This window comes from Cynocephalus volans, chromosome 10 (assembly GCF_027409185.1).
Source record: "Cynocephalus volans isolate mCynVol1 chromosome 10, mCynVol1.pri, whole genome shotgun sequence".
Lineage (NCBI taxonomy): Eukaryota > Metazoa > Chordata > Mammalia > Dermoptera > Cynocephalidae > Cynocephalus > Cynocephalus volans.
Genome location: NC_084469.1, coordinates 62,034,960 through 62,052,593, shown reverse-complemented (window position 1 = coordinate 62,052,593; position 17,634 = coordinate 62,034,960).

Below are 17,634 nucleotides of genomic sequence, written 5' to 3'. Positions count from 1 at the left end.
CTGCAAAAGGGGTCATGTTAAAAGTGTATAGCAGATCTTTCCGTGTGGAATAGGGTAAGTGGATGACAGAGTGGATGGAGAAGTAGGGGGCGGAGCCAGGCCCGAGCTTAGGAAAGAACTTATCTGTAGACATGGCAAGAAATCGCCCGTGAGAAACAACTTTCAATCCCCCTAGGGGCCACTGACGGCAATCAGCAATCATTGGTCAACGCGTGGCCCCGCAGGAGACCTCTTAGAACCCTTGGGCGCGAGCGGTGTGTGCGCATGCTCACTTGTGTTTAGCACTGCCCCTTGGTTAGCGTTCGATAGGGAGCCTTTTGAGTGGTGCTGTTGTGGCAGAGATGTTGTCTTCGAGAAAATAGTACTGAGTAATATTCGCTCATATCGGCTTCACGAGTGCCTATGAGCCGAGGGCCCAGGTGAGGGGACGGGCCTCTGAAGCTGCTGTCTTCTCCCATGAAGAAATTTTTGACATTTGACGGTAGATGAAAGAGTCACTCTCAGGCACCGCCACCAGGTGGCAGGAGGCGAGCTCGGACGAGGTTTTTTTTCAGACAGAGAATCGGCTTTTGGCCGAGCTCCCAGATCCACTCAGACATCTGGGAAAGATCCATCACGCTGCCTAAAGGGGTCATGTTGACAGAGTACACCAGATCCTTTCGTGTGGAGTAGGGGACGGGGATGACAGCGGAACGAGAAGTAGGGGGCGGAGCTAGGCCCATCTTAGAAAAGAACTGATCTGTGGCCACGTCAAGAAATAGCCCATTAGAACCACCTTTCAATATCCTTAGTGACTGCTGACGTCACTCAGCATCCATTGGTCAACCCGGGGACCCGCAGGAGACCTCTTAGAACCCTTGGGCGCGAGCGGTGTGTGCGCGTGCTCACTTGTGTTTAGCACTGCTCCTTGGTTACCGTTCGATCGGGAGGCTTTTGAGTGGTGCTCTGTGGCAGAGATGTTGTTTTCGCGAAAATAGTACTGAATAATATTCGCTCATATCGGCTTCACGAGTGGGTATGAGCCGAGGGGCCAGGTGAGGGGACGGGCCTCTGAAGCTGCTGTCTTCTCCCATGAAAAAGCTTTTTGACATTTGATGGTAGATGAAAGAGTCACTCTCAGGCACCGCCACCAGGTGGCAGGAGGCGAGCTCGGACGAGGTTTGTTTCAGACAGAGAATCGGCTTTTGGCCTAGCTCCCAGATCCACTCAGACATTTGGGAAAGATCAATCACGCTGCCTAAAGGGGACATGTAGACAGAGTACACCAGATCCTTTCGTGGGGAGTAGGGGACGGGGATGACAGAGCGGAACGAGAAGTAGGGGGCGGAGCTAGGCCTAATCTTAGAAAAGAACTGATCTGTGGCCACGTCAAGAAATAGCCCATTAGAACCACCTTTCAATATCCTTAGTGACTGCTGACGTCACTCAGCAGCCATTGGTCAACCCGGGGCCCCGCAGGAGACCTCTTAGAACCCTTGGGCGCGAGCGGTGTGTGCGCGTGCTCACTTGTGTTTAGCACTGCTCCTTGGTTACCGTTCGATCGGGAGGCTTTTGAGTGGTGCTGTTGTGGCAGAGCGGTTGGCTTCTACAGAATAGTACCGAGTCATCGCGGGTAATAGGTTTAGAAGTGGATAAGAGCCGAGGTGGCAGGTGAGCGGGCTGGCCTGTTAAGCTGCTGTCTTCTGCCATGAAGACTCCTTTTGACTTTGGACCGTAGAAGAAACAGTCACTCTCTGGCACCTCCACCGGGCTGCAGGAGGCGAGCTCGGACACAGTTTGTTCGTGAAAGAGAATTGGCTTTCGGCTGAGCTGGCAGATCCGACTCAGAAATCTGGGAAAGATCCATCACGCTGCCAAACAGGGTGATGAGGAAAGAGGACAGCTGATCTTTCCGTGTGGAGTAGGGGTCGGGAACCTCCACCAGGCTGCAGGAGGCGAGCGGCGCAGCGGATTGGTTGAGAAATGGAATCGGATTTCGGCTGAGCTACCAGATCCGACACAGATATCTGAGAAAGATCCATCAAGCTGCAAAAGGGGTCATGTTAAAAGTGTATAGCAGATCTTTCCGTGTGGAATAGGGTAAGTGGATGACAGAGTGGATGGAGAAGTAGGGGGCGGAGCCAGGCCCGAGCTTAGGAAAGAACTTATCTGTAGACATGGCAAGAAATCGCCCGTGAGAAACAACTTTCAATCCCCCTAGGGGCCACTGACGGCAATCAGCAATCATTGGTCAACGCGTGGCCCCGCAGGAGACCTCTTAGAACCCTTGGGCGCGAGCGGTGTGTGCGCATGCTCACTTGTGTTTAGCACTGCCCCTTGGTTAGCGTTCGATAGGGAGCCTTTTGAGTGGTGCTGTTGTGGCAGAGATGTTGTCTTCGAGAAAATAGTACTGAGTAATATTCGCTCATATCGGCTTCACGAGTGCCTATGAGCCGAGGGCCCAGGTGAGGGGACGGGCCTCTGAAGCTGCTGTCTTCTCCCATGAAGAAATTTTTGACATTTGACGGTAGATGAAAGAGTCACTCTCAGGCACCGCCACCAGGTGGCAGGAGGCGAGCTCGGACGAGGTTTTTTTTCAGACAGAGAATCGGCTTTTGGCCGAGCTCCCAGATCCACTCAGACATCTGGGAAAGATCCATCACGCTGCCTAAAGGGGTCATGTTGACAGAGTACACCAGATCCTTTCGTGTGGAGTAGGGGATGGGGATGACAGCGGAACGAGAAGTAGGGGGCGGAGCTAGGCCCATCTTAGAAAAGAACTGATCTGTGGCCACGTCAAGAAATAGCCCATTAGAACCACCTTTCAATATCCTTAGTGACTGCTGACGTCACTCAGCATCCATTGGTCAACCCGGGGACCCGCAGGAGACCTCTTAGAACCCTTGGGCGCGAGCGGTGTGTGCACGTGCTCACTTGTGTTTAGCACTGCTCCTTGGTTACCGTTCGATCGGGAGGCTTTTGAGTGGTGCTCTGTGGCAGAGATGTTGTTTTCGCGAAAATAGTACTGAATAATATTCGCTCATATCGGCTTCACGAGTGGGTATGAGCCGAGGGGCCAGGTGAGGGGACGGGCCTCTGAAGCTGCTGTCTTCTCCCTTGAAAAAGCTTTTTGACATTTGACGGTAGATGAAAGAGTCACTCTCAGGCACCGCCACCAGGTGGCAGGTGGCGAGCTCGGATGAGGTTTGTTTCAGACAGAGAATCGGCTTTTGGCCTAGCTCCCAGATCCACTCAGACATCTGGGAAAGATCAATCACGCTGCCTAAAGGGGCCATGTAGACAGAGTACACCAGATCCTTTCGTGGGGAGTAGGGGACGGGGATGACAGAGCGGAACGAGAAGTAGGGGGCGGAGCTAGGCCCAATCTTAGAAAAGAACTGATCTGTGGCCACGTCAAGAAATAGCCCATTAGAACCACCTTTCAATATCCTTAGTGACTGCTGACGTCACTCAGCAGCCATTGGTCAACCCGGGGCCCCGCAGGAGACCTCTTAGAACCCTTGGGCGCGAGCGGTGTGTGCGCGTGCTCACTTGTGTTTAGCACTGCTCCTTGGTTACCGTTCGATCGGGAGGCTTTTGAGTGGTGCTGTTGTGGCAGAGCGGTTGGCTTCTACAGAATAGTACCGAGTCATCGCGGGTAATAGGTTTAGAAGTGGATAAGAGCCGAGGTGGCAGGTGAGCGGGCTGGCCTGTTAAGCTGCTGTCTTCTGCCATGAAGACTCCTTTTGACTTTGGACCGTAGAAGAAACAGTCACTCTCTGGCACCTCCACCGGGCTGCAGGAGGCGAGCCCGGACACAGTTTGTTCGTGAAAGAGAATTGGCTTTCGGCTGAGCTGGCAGATCCGACTCAGAAATCTGGGAAAGATCCATCACGCTGCCAAACAGGGTGATGAGGAAAGAGGACAGCTGATCTTTCCGTGTGGAGTAGGGGTCGGGAACCTCCACCAGGCTGCAGGAGGCGAGCGGCGCAGCGGATTGGTTGAGAAATGGAATCGGATTTCGGCTGAGCTACCAGATCCGACACAGATATCTGAGAAAGATCCATCAAGCTGCAAAAGGGGTCATGTTAAAAGTGTATAGCAGATCTTTCCGTGTGGAATAGGGTAAGTGGATGACAGAGTGGATGGAGAAGTAGGGGGCGGAGCCAGGCCCGAGCTTAGGAAAGAACTTATCTGTAGACATGGCAAGAAATCGCCCGTGAGAAACAACTTTCAATCCCCCTAGGGGCCACTGACGGCAATCAGCAATCATTGGTCAACGCGTGGCCCCGCAGGAGACCTCTTAGAACCCTTGGGCGCGAGCGGTGTGTGCGCATGCTCACTTGTGTTTAGCACTGCCCCTTGGTTAGCGTTCGATAGGGAGCCTTTTGAGTGGTGCTGTTGTGGCAGAGATGTTGTCTTCGAGAAAATAGTACTGAGTAATATTCGCTCATATCGGCTTCACGAGTGCCTATGAGCCGAGGGCCCAGGTGAGGGGACGGGCCTCTGAAGCTGCTGTCTTCTCCCATGAAGAAATTTTTGACATTTGACGGTAGATGAAAGAGTCACTCTCAGGCACCGCCACCAGGTGGCAGGAGGCGAGCTCGGACGAGGTTTTTTTTCAGACAGAGAATCGGCTTTTGGCCGAGCTCCCAGATCCACTCAGACATCTGGGAAAGATCCATCACGCTGCCTAAAGGGGTCATGTTGACAGAGTACACCAGATCCTTTCGTGTGGAGTAGGGGATGGGGATGACAGCGGAACGAGAAGTAGGGGGCGGAGCTAGGCCCATCTTAGAAAAGAACTGATCTGTGGCCACGTCAAGAAATAGCCCATTAGAACCACCTTTCAATATCCTTAGTGACTGCTGACGTCACTCAGCATCCATTGGTCAACCCGGGGACCCGCAGGAGACCTCTTAGAACCCTTGGGCGCGAGCGGTGTGTGCACGTGCTCACTTGTGTTTAGCACTGCTCCTTGGTTACCGTTCGATCGGGAGGCTTTTGAGTGGTGCTCTGTGGCAGAGATGTTGTTTTCGCGAAAATAGTACTGAATAATATTCGCTCATATCGGCTTCACGAGTGGGTATGAGCCGAGGGGCCAGGTGAGGGGACGGGCCTCTGAAGCTGCTGTCTTCTCCCTTGAAAAAGCTTTTTGACATTTGACGGTAGATGAAAGAGTCACTCTCAGGCACCGCCACCAGGTGGCAGGAGGCGAGCTCGGATGAGGTTTGTTTCAGACAGAGAATCGGCTTTTGGCCTAGCTCCCAGATCCACTCAGACATCTGGGAAAGATCAATCACGCTGCCTAAAGGGGCCATGTAGACAGAGTACACCAGATCCTTTCGTGGGGAGTAGGGGACGGGGATGACAGAGCGGAACGAGAAGTAGGGGGCGGAGCTAGGCCCAATCTTAGAAAAGAACTGATCTGTGGCCACGTCAAGAAATAGCCCATTAGAACCACCTTTCAATATCCTTAGTGACTGCTGACGTCACTCAGCAGCCATTGGTCAACCCGGGGCCCCGCAGGAGACCTCTTAGAACCCTTGGGCGCGAGCGGTGTGTGCGCGTGCTCACTTGTGTTTAGCACTGCTCCTTGGTTACCGTTCGATCGGGAGGCTTTTGAGTGGTGCTGTTGTGGCAGAGCGGTTGGCTTCTACAGAATAGTACCGAGTCATCGCGGGTAATAGGTTTAGAAGTGGATAAGAGCCGAGGTGGCAGGTGAGCGGGCTGGCCTGTTAAGCTGCTGTCTTCTGCCATGAAGACTCCTTTTGACTTTGGACCGTAGAAGAAACAGTCACTCTCTGGCACCTCCACCGGGCTGCAGGAGGCGAGCCCGGACACAGTTTGTTCGTGAAAGAGAATTGGCTTTCGGCTGAGCTGGCAGATCCGACTCAGAAATCTGGGAAAGATCCATCACGCTGCCAAACAGGGTGATGAGGAAAGAGGACAGCTGATCTTTCCGTGTGGAGTAGGGGTCGGGAACCTCCACCAGGCTGCAGGAGGCGAGCGGCGCAGCGGATTGGTTGAGAAATGGAATCGGATTTCGGCTGAGCTACCAGATCCGACACAGATATCTGAGAAAGATCCATCAAGCTGCAAAAGGGGTCATGTTAAAAGTGTATAGCAGATCTTTCCGTGTGGAATAGGGTAAGTGGATGACAGAGTGGATGGAGAAGTAGGGGGCGGAGCCAGGCCCGAGCTTAGGAAAGAACTTATCTGTAGACATGGCAAGAAATCGCCCGTGAGAAACAACTTTCAATCCCCCTAGGGGCCACTGACGGCAATCAGCAATCATTGGTCAACGCGTGGCCCCGCAGGAGACCTCTTAGAACCCTTGGGCGCGAGCGGTGTGTGCGCATGCTCACTTGTGTTTAGCACTGCTCCTTGGTTACCGTTCGATCGGGAGGCTTTTGAGTGGTGCTCTGTGGCAGAGATGTTGTTTTCGCGAAAATAGTACTGAGTAATATTCGCTCATATCGGCTTCACGAGTGGGTATGAGCCGAGGGGCCAGGTGAGGGGACGGGCCTCTGAAGCTGCTGTCTTCTCCCATGAAAAAGCTTTTTGACATTTGACGGTAGATGAAAGAGTCACTCTCAGGCACCGCCACCAGGTGGCAGGAGGCGAGCTCGGACGAGGTTTGTTTCAGACAGAGAATCGGCTTTTGGCCCAGCTCCCAGATCCACTCAGACATCTGGGAAAGATCAATCACGCTGCCTAAAGGGGCCATGTAGACAGAGTACACCAGATCCTTTCGTGTGGAGTAGGGGACGGGGATGACAGAGCGGAACGAGAAGTAGCTGGCGGAGCTAGGCCCAATCTTAGAAAAGAACTGATCTGTGGCCACGTCAAGAAATAGCCCATTAGAACCACCTTTCAATATCCTTAGTGACTGCTGACGTCACTCAGCAGCCATTGGTCAACCCGGGGCCCCGCAGGAGACCTCTTAGAACCCTTGGGCGCGAGCGGTGTGTGCGCGTGCTCACTTGTGTTTAGCACTGCTCCTTGGTTACCGTTCGATCAGGAGGCTTTTGAGTGGTGCTGTTGTGGCAGAGCGGTTGGCTTCTACAGAATAGTACCGAGTCATCGCGGGTAATAGGTTTAGAAGTGGATAAGAGCCGAGGTGGCAGGTGAGCGGGCTGGCCTGTTAAGCTGCTGTCTTCTGCCATGAAGACTCCTTTTGACTTTGGACCGTAGAAGAAACAGTCACTCTCTGGCACCTCCACCGGGCTGCAGGAGGCGAGCCCGGACACAGTTTGTTCGTGAAAGAGAATTGGCTTTCGGCTGAGCTGGCAGATCCGACTCAGAAATCTGGGAAAGATCCATCACGCTGCCAAACAGGGTGATGAGGAAAGAGGACAGCTGATCTTTCCGTGTGGAGTAGGGGTCGGGAACCTCCACCAGGCTGCAGGAGGCGAGCGGCGCAGCGGATTGGTTGAGAAATGGAATCGGATTTCGGCTGAGCTACCAGATCCGACACAGATATCTGAGAAAGATCCATCAAGCTGCAAAAGGGGTCATGTTAAAAGTGTATAGCAGATCTTTCCGTGTGGAATAGGGTAAGTGGATGACAGAGTGGATGGAGAAGTAGGGGGCGGAGCCAGGCCCGAGCTTAGGAAAGAACTTATCTGTAGACATGGCAAGAAATCGCCCGTGAGAAACAACTTTCAATCCCCCTAGGGGCCACTGACGGCAATCAGCAATCATTGGTCAACGCGTGGCCCCGCAGGAGACCTCTTAGAACCCTTGGGCGCGAGCGGTGTGTGCGCATGCTCACTTGTGTTTAGCACTGCCCCTTGGTTAGCGTTCGATAGGGAACCTTTTGAGTGGTGCTGTTGTGGCAGAGATGTTGTCTTCGAGAAAATAGTACTGAGTAATATTCGCTCATATCGGCTTCACGAGTGGGTATGAGCCGAGGGGCCAGGTGAGGGGACGGGCCTCTGAAGCTGCTGTCTTCTCCCATGAAGAAATTTTTGACATTTGACGGTAGATGAAAGAGTCACTCTCAGGCACCGCCACCAGGTGGCAGGAGGCGAGCTCGGACGAGGTTTTTTTTCAGACAGAGAATCGGCTTTTGGCCGAGCTCCCAGATCCACTCAGACATCTGGGAAAGATCCATCACGCTGCCTAAAGGGGTCATGTTGACAGAGTACACCAGATCCTTTCGTGTGGAGTAGGGGACGGGGATGACAGCGGAACGAGAAGTAGGGGGCGGAGCTAGGCCCATCTTAGAAAAGAACTGATCTGTGGCCACGTCAAGAAATAGCCCATTAGAACCACCTTTCAATATCCTTAGTGACTGCTGACGTCACTCAGCATCCATTGGTCAACCCGGGGACCCGCAGGAGACCTCTTAGAACCCTTGGGCGCGAGCGGTGTGTGCGCGTGCTCACTTGTGTTTAGCACTGCTCCTTGGTTACCGTTCGATCGGGAGGCTTTTGAGTGGTGCTCTGTGGCAGAGATGTTGTTTTCGCGAAAATAGTACTGAGTAATATTCGCTCATATCGGCTTCACGAGTGGGTATGAGCCGAGGGGCCAGGTGAGGGGACGGGCCTCTGAAGCTGCTGTCTTCTCCCATGAAAAAGCTTTTTGACATTTGACGGTAGATGAAAGAGTCACTCTCAGGCACCGCCACCAGGTGGCAGGAGGCGAGCTCGGACGAGGTTTGTTTCAGACAGAGAATCGGCTTTTGGCCTAGCTCCCAGATCCACTCAGACATCTGGGAAAGATCAATCACGCTGCCTAAAGGGGCCATGTAGACAGAGTACACCAGATCCTTTCGTGTGGAGTAGGGGACGGGGATGACAGAGCGGAACGAGAAGTAGGGGGCGGAGCTAGGCCCAATCTTAGAAAAGAACTGATCTGTGGCCACGTCAAGAAATAGCCCATTAGAACCACCTTTCAATATCCTTAGTGACTGCTGACGTCACTCAGCAGCCATTGGTCAACCCGGGGCCCCGCAGGAGACCTCTTAGAACCCTTGGGCGCGAGCGGTGTGTGCGCGTGCTCACTTGTGTTTAGCACTGCTCCTTGGTTACCGTTCGATCGGGAGGCTTTTGAGTGGTGCTGTTGTGGCAGAGCGGTTGGCTTCTACAGAATAGTACCGAGTCATCGCGGGTAATAGGTTTAGAAGTGGATAAGAGCCGAGGTGGCAGGTGAGCGGGCTGGCCTGTTAAGCTGCTGTCTTCTGCCATGAAGACTCCTTTTGACTTTGGACCGTAGAAGAAACAGTCACTCTCTGGCACCTCCACCGGGCTGCAGGAGGCGAGCCCGGACACAGTTTGTTCGTGAAAGAGAATTGGCTTTCGGCTGAGCTGGCAGATCCGACTCAGAAATCTGGGAAAGATCCATCACGCTGCCAAACAGGGTGATGAGGAAAGAGGACAGCTGATCTTTCCGTGTGGAGTAGGGGTCGGGAACCTCCACCAGGCTGCAGGAGGCGAGCGGCGCAGCGGATTGGTTGAGAAATGGAATCGGATTTCGGCTGAGCTACCAGATCCGACACAGATATCTGAGAAAGATCCATCAAGCTGCAAAAGGGGTCATGTTAAAAGTGTATAGCAGATCTTTCCGTGTGGAATAGGGTAAGTGGATGACAGAGTGGATGGAGAAGTAGGGGGCGGAGCCAGGCCCGAGCTTAGGAAAGAACTTATCTGTAGACATGGCAAGAAATCGCCCGTGAGAAACAACTTTCAATCCCCCTAGGGGCCACTGACGGCAATCAGCAATCATTGGTCAACGCGTGGCCCCGCAGGAGACCTCTTAGAACCCTTGGGCGCGAGCGGTGTGTGCGCATGCTCACTTGTGTTTAGCACTGCTCCTTGGTTACCGTTCGATCGGGAGGCTTTTGAGTGGTGCTCTGTGGCAGAGATGTTGTTTTCGCGAAAATAGTACTGAGTAATATTCGCTCATATCGGCTTCACGAGTGGGTATGAGCCGAGGGGCCAGGTGAGGGGACGGGCCTCTGAAGCTGCTGTCTTCTCCCATGAAAAAGCTTTTTGACATTTGACGGTAGATGAAAGAGTCACTCTCAGGCACCGCCACCAGGTGGCAGGAGGCGAGCTCGGACGAGGTTTGTTTCAGACAGAGAATCGGCTTTTGGCCCAGCTCCCAGATCCACTCAGACATCTGGGAAAGATCAATCACGCTGCCTAAAGGGGCCATGTAGACAGAGTACACCAGATCCTTTCGTGTGGAGTAGGGGACGGGGATGACAGAGCGGAACGAGAAGTAGGGGGCGGAGCTAGGCCCAATCTTAGAAAAGAACTGATCTGTGGCCACGTCAAGAAATAGCCCATTAGAACCACCTTTCAATATCCTTAGTGACTGCTGACGTCACTCAGCAGCCATTGGTCAACCCGGGGCCCCGCAGGAGACCTCTTAGAACCCTTGGGCGCGAGCGGTGTGTGCGCGTGCTCACTTGTGTTTAGCACTGCTCCTTGGTTACCGTTCGATGGGGAGGCTTTTCAGTGGTGCTGTTGTGGCAGAGCGGTTGGCTTCTACAGAATAGTACCGAGTCATTGCGGGTAATAGGTTTAGAAGTGGATAAGAGCCGAGGTGGCAGGTGAGCGGGCTGGCCTGTTAAGCTGCTGTCTTCTGCCATGAAGACTCCTTTTGACTTTGGACCGTAGAAGAAACAGTCACTCTCTGGCACCTCCACCGGGCTGCAGGAGGCGAGCTCGGACACAGTTTGTTCGTGAAAGAGAATTGGCTTTCGGCTGAGCTGGCAGATCCGACTCAGAAATCTGGGAAAGATCCATCACGCTGCCAAACAGGGTGATGAGGAAAGAGGACAGCTGATCTTTCCGTGTGGAGTAGGGGTCGGGAACCTCCACCAGGCTGCAGGAGGCGAGCGGCGCAGCGGATTGGTTGAGAAATGGAATCGGATTTCGGCTGAGCTACCAGATCCGACACAGATATCTGAGAAAGATCCATCAAGCTGCAAAAGGGGTCATGTTAAAAGTGTATAGCAGATCTTTCCGTGTGGAATAGGGTAAGTGGATGACAGAGTGGATGGAGAAGTAGGGGGCGGAGCCAGGCCCGAGCTTAGGAAAGAACTTATCTGTAGACATGGCAAGAAATCGCCCGTGAGAAACAACTTTCAATCCCCCTAGGGGCCACTGACGGCAATCAGCAATCATTGGTCAACGCGTGGCACCGCAGGAGACCTCTTAGAACCCTTGGGCGCGAGCGGTGTGTGCGCATGCTCACTTGTGTTTAGCACTGCCCCTTGGTTAGCGTTCGATAGGGAGCCTTTTGAGTGGTGCTGTTGTGGCAGAGATGTTGTCTTCGAGAAAATAGTACTGAGTAATATTCGCTCATATCGGCTTCACGAGTGCCTATGAGCCGAGGGCCCAGGTGAGGGGACGGGCCTCTGAAGCTGCTGTCTTCTCCCATGAAGAAATTTTTGACATTTGACGGTAGATGAAAGAGTCACTCTCAGGCACCGCCACCAGGTGGCAGGAGGCGAGCTCGGACGAGGTTTTTTTTCAGACAGAGAATCGGCTTTTGGCCGAGCTCCCAGATCCACTCAGACATCTGGGAAAGATCCATCACGCTGCCTAAAGGGGTCATGTTGACAGAGTACACCAGATCCTTTCGTGTGGAGTAGGGGATGGGGATGACAGCGGAACGAGAAGTAGGGGGCGGAGCTAGGCCCATCTTAGAAAAGAACTGATCTGTGGCCACGTCAAGAAATAGCCCATTAGAACCACCTTTCAATATCCTTAGTGACTGCTGACGTCACTCAGCATCCATTGGTCAACCCGGGGACCCGCAGGAGACCTCTTAGAACCCTTGGGCGCGAGCGGTGTGTGCGCGTGCTCACTTGTGTTTAGCACTGCTCCTTGGTTACCGTTCGATCGGGAGGCTTTTGAGTGGTGCTCTGTGGCAGAGATGTTGTTTTCGCGAAAATAGTACTGAGTAATATTCGCTCATATCGGCTTCACGAGTGGGTATGAGCCGAGGGGCCAGGTGAGGGGACGGGCCTCTGAAGCTGCTGTCTTCTCCCATGAAAAAGCTTTTTGACATTTGACGGTAGATGAAAGAGTCACTCTCAGGCACCGCCACCAGGTGGCAGGAGGCGAGCTCGGACGAGGTTTGTTTCAGACAGAGAATCGGCTTTTGGCCTAGCTCCCAGATCCACTCAGACATCTGGGAAAGATCAATCACGCTGCCTAAAGGGGCCATGTAGACAGAGTACACCAGATCCTTTCGTGTGGAGTAGGGGACGGGGATGACAGAGCGGAACGAGAAGTAGGGGGCGGAGCTAGGCCCAATCTTAGAAAAGAACTGATCTGTGGCCACGTCAAGAAATAGCCCATTAGAACCACCTTTCAATATCCTTAGTGACTGCTGACGTCACTCAGCAGCCATTGGTCAACCCGGGGCCCCGCAGGAGACCTCTTAGAACCCTTGGGCGCGAGCGGTGTGTGCGCGTGCTCACTTGTGTTTAGCATTGCTCCTTGGTTACCGTTCGATCGGGAGGCTTTTGAGTGGTGCTGTTGTGGCAGAGCGGTTGGCTTCTACAGAATAGTACCGAGTCATCGCGGGTAATAGGTTTAGAAGTGGATAAGAGCCGAGGTGGCAGGTGAGCGGGCTGGCCTGTTAAGCTGCTGTCTTCTGCCATGAAGACTCCTTTTGACTTTGGACCGTAGAAGAAACAGTCACTCTCTGGCACCTCCACCGGGCTGCAGGAGGCGAGCCCGGACACAGTTTGTTCGTGAAAGAGAATTGGCTTTCGGCTGAGCTGGCAGATCCGACTCAGAAATCTGGGAAAGATCCATCACGCTGCCAAACAGGGTGATGAGGAAAGAGGACAGCTGATCTTTCCGTGTGGAGTAGGGGTCGGGAACCTCCACCAGGCTGCAGGAGGCGAGCGGCGCAGCGGATTGGTTGAGAAATGGAATCGGATTTCGGCTGAGCTACCAGATCCGACACAGATATCTGAGAAAGATCCATCAAGCTGCAAAAGGGGTCATGTTAAAAGTGTATAGCAGATCTTTCCGTGTGGAATAGGGTAAGTGGATGACAGAGTGGATGGAGAAGTAGGGGGCGGAGCCAGGCCCGAGCTTAGGAAAGAACTTATCTGTAGACATGGCAAGAAATCGCCCGTGAGAAACAACTTTCAATCCCCCTAGGGGCCACTGACGGCAATCAGCAATCATTGGTCAACGCGTGGCCCCGCAGGAGACCTCTTAGAACCCTTGGGCGCGAGCGGTGTGTGCGCATGCTCACTTGTGTTTAGCACTGCTCCTTGGTTACCGTTCGATCGGGAGGCTTTTGAGTGGTGCTCTGTGGCAGAGATGTTGTTTTCGCGAAAATAGTACTGAGTAATATTCGCTCATATCGGCTTCACGAGTGGGTATGAGCCGAGGGGCCAGGTGAGGGGACGGGCCTCTGAAGCTGCTGTCTTCTCCCATGAAAAAGCTTTTTGACATTTGACGGTAGATGAAAGAGTCACTCTCAGGCACCGCCACCAGGTGGCAGGAGGCGAGCTCGGACGAGGTTTGTTTCAGACAGAGAATGGGCTTTTGGCCCAGCTCCCAGATCCACTCAGACATCTGGGAAAGATCAATCACGCTGCCTAAAGGGGCCATGTAGACAGAGTACACCAGATCCTTTCGTGGGGAGTAGGGGACGGGGATGACAGAGCGGAACGAGAAGTAGGGGGCGGAGCTAGGCCCAATCTTAGAAAAGAACTGATCTGTGGCCACGTCAAGAAATAGCCCATTAGAACCACCTTTCAATATCCTTAGTGACTGCTGACGTCACTCAGCAGCCATTGGTCAACCCGGGGCCCCGCAGGAGACCTCTTAGAACCCTTGGGCGCGAGCGGTGTGTGCGCGTGCTCACTTGTGTTTAGCACTGCTCCTTGGTTACCGTTCGATCGGGAGGCTTTTGAGTGGTGCTGTTGTGGCAGAGCGGTTGGCTTCTACAGAATAGTACCGAGTCATCGCGGGTAATAGGTTTAGAAGTGGAGAAGAGCCGAGGTGGCAGGTGAGCGGGCTGGCCTGTTAAGCTGCTGTCTTCTGCCATGAAGACTCCTTTTGACTTTGGACCGTAGAAGAAACAGTCACTCTCTGGCACCTCCACCGGGCTGCAGGAGGCGAGCCCGGACACAGTTTGTTCGTGAAAGAGAATTGGCTTTCGGCTGAGCTGGCAGATCCGACTCAGAAATCTGGGAAAGATCCATCACGCTGCCAAACAGGGTGATGAGGAAAGAGGACAGCTGATCTTTCCATGTGGAGTAGGGGTCGGGAACCTCCACCAGGCTGCAGGAGGCGAGCGGCGCAGCGGATTGGTTGAGAAATGGAATCGGATTTCGGCTGAGCTACCAGATCCGACACAGATATCTGAGAAAGATCCATCAAGCTGCAAAAGGGGTCATGTTAAAAGTGTATAGCAGATCTTTCCGTGTGGAATAGGGTAAGTGGATGACAGAGTGGATGGAGAAGTAGGGGGCGGAGCCAGGCCCGAGCTTAGGAAAGAACTTATCTGTAGACATGGCAAGAAATCGCCCGTGAGAAACAACTTTCAATCCCCCTAGGGGCCACTGACGGCAATCAGCAATCATTGGTCAACGCGTGGCCCCGCAGGAGACCTCTTAGAACCCTTGGGCGCGAGCGGTGTGTGCGCATGCTCACTTGTGTTTAGCACTGCCCCTTGGTTAGCGTTCGATAGGGAGCCTTTTGAGTGGTGCTGTTGTGGCAGAGATGTTGTCTTCGAGAAAATAGTACTGAGTAATATTCGCTCATATCGGCTTCACGAGTGCCTATGAGCCGAGGGCCCAGGTGAGGGGACGGGCCTCTGAAGCTGCTGTCTTCTCCCATGAAGAAATTTTTGACATTTGACGGTAGATGAAAGAGTCACTCTCAGGCACCGCCACCAGGTGGCAGGAGGCGAGCTCGGACGAGGTTTTTTTTCAGACAGAGAATCGGCTTTTGGCCGAGCTCCCAGATCCACTCAGACATCTGGGAAAGATCCATCACGCTGCCTAAAGGGGTCATGTTGACAGAGTACACCAGATCCTTTCGTGTGGAGTAGGGGACGGGGATGACAGCGGAACGAGAAGTAGGGGGCGGAGCTAGGCCCATCTTAGAAAAGAACTGATCTGTGGCCACGTCAAGAAATAGCCCATTAGAACCACCTTTCAATATCCTTAGTGACTGCTGACGTCACTCAGCATCCATTGGTCAACCCGGGGACCCGCAGGAGACCTCTTAGAACCCTTGGGCGCGAGCGGTGTGTGCGCGTGCTCACTTGTGTTTAGCACTGCTCCTTGGTTACCGTTCGATCGGGAGGCTTTTGAGTGGTGCTGTTGTGGCAGAGCGGTTGGCTTCTACAGAATAGTACTGAGTCATCGCGGGTAATAGGTTTAGAAGTGGATAAGAGCCGAGGTGGCAGGTGAGCGGGCTGGCCTGTTAAGCTGCTGTCTTCTGCCATGAAGACTCCTTTTGACTTTGGACCGTAGAAGAAACAGTCACTCTCTGGCACCTCCACCGGGCTGCAGGAGGCGAGCCCGGACACAGTTTGTTCGTGAAAGAGAATTGGCTTTCGGCTGAGCTGGCAGATCCGACTCAGAAATCTGGGAAAGATCCATCACGCTGCCAAACAGGGTGATGAGGAAAGAGGACAGCTGATCTTTCCGTGTGGAGTAGGGGTCGGGAACCTCCACCAGGCTGCAGGAGGCGAGCGGCGCAGCGGATTGGTTGAGAAATGGAATCGGATTTCGGCTGAGCTACCAGATCCGACACAGATATCTGAGAAAGATCCATCAAGCTGCAAAAGGGGTCATGTTAAAAGTGTATAGCAGATCTTTCCGTGTGGAATAGGGTAAGTGGATGACAGAGTGGATGGAGAAGTAGGGGGCGGAGCCAGGCCCGAGCTTAGGAAAGAACTTATCTGTAGACATGGCAAGAAATCGCCCGTGAGAAACAACTTTCAATCCCCCTAGGGGCCACTGACGGCAATCAGCAATCATTGGTCAACGCGTGGCCCCGCAGGAGACCTCTTAGAACCCTTGGGCGCGAGCGGTGTGTGCGCATGCTCACTTGTGTTTAGCACTGCCCCTTGGTTAGCGTTCGATAGGGAGCCTTTTGAGTGGTGCTGTTGTGGCAGAGATGTTGTCTTCGAGAAAATAGTACTGAGTAATATTCGCTCATATCGGCTTCACGAGTGCCTATGAGCCGAGGGCCCAGGTGAGGGGACGGGCCTCTGAAGCTGCTGTCTTCTCCCATGAAGAAATTTTTGACATTTGACGGTAGATGAAAGAGTCACTCTCAGGCACCGCCACCAGGTGGCAGGAGGCGAGCTCGGACGAGGTTTTTTTTCAGACAGAGAATCGGCTTTTGGCCGAGCTCCCAGATCCACTCAGACATCTGGGAAAGATCCATCACGCTGCCTAAAGGGGTCATGTTGACAGAGTACACCAGATCCTTTCGTGTGGAGTAGGGGACGGGGATGACAGCGGAACGAGAAGTAGGGGGCGGAGCTAGGCCCATCTTAGAAAAGAACTGATCTGTGGCCACGTCAAGAAATAGCCCATTAGAACCACCTTTCAATATCCTTAGTGACTGCTGACGTCACTCAGCATCCATTGGTCAACCCGGGGACCCGCAGGAGACCTCTTAGAACCCTTGGGCGCGAGCGGTGTGTGCGCGTGCTCACTTGTGTTTAGCACTGCTCCTTGGTTACCGTTCGATCGGGAGGCTTTTGAGTGGTGCTCTGTGGCAGAGATGTTGTTTTCGCGAAAATAGTACTGAGTAATATTCGCTCATATCGGCTTCACGAGTGGGTATGAGCCGAGGGGCCAGGTGAGGGGACGGGCCTCTGAAGCTGCTGTCTTCTCCCATGAAAAAGCTTTTTGACATTTGACGGTAGATGAAAGAGTCACTCTCAGGCACCGCCACCAGGTGGCAGGAGGCGAGCTCGGACGAGGTTTGTTTCAGACAGAGAATCGGCTTTTGGCCTAGCTCCCAGATCCACTCAGACATCTGGGAAAGATCAATCACGCTGCCTAAAGGGGCCATGTAGACAGAGTACACCAGATCCTTTCGTGTGGAGTAGGGGACGGGGATGACAGAGCGGAACGAGAAGTAGGGGGCGGAGCTAGGCCCAATCTTAGAAAAGAACTGATCTGTGGCCACGTCAAGAAATAGCCCATTAGAACCACCTTTCAATATCCTTAGTGACTGCTGACGTCACTCAGCAGCCATTGGTCAACCCGGGGCCCCGCAGGAGACCTCTTAGAACCCTTGGGCGCGAGCGGTGTGTGCGCGTGCTCACTTGTGTTTAGCACTGCTCCTTGGTTACCGTTCGATCGGGAGGCTTTTGAGTGGTGCTGTTGTGGCAGAGCGGTTGGCTTCTACAGAATAGTACCGAGTCATCGCGGGTAATAGGTTTAGAAGTGGATAAGAGCCGAGGTGGCAGGTGAGCGGGCTGGCCTGTTAAGCTGCTGTCTTCTGCCATGAAGACTCCTTTTGACTTTGGACCGTAGAAGAAACAGTCACTCTCTGGCACCTCCACCGGGCTGCAGGAGGCGAGCCCGGACACAGTTTGTTCGTGAAAGAGAATTGGCTTTCGGCTGAGCTGGCAGATCCGACTCAGAAATCTGGGAAAGATCCATCACGCTGCCAAACAGGGTGATGAGGAAAG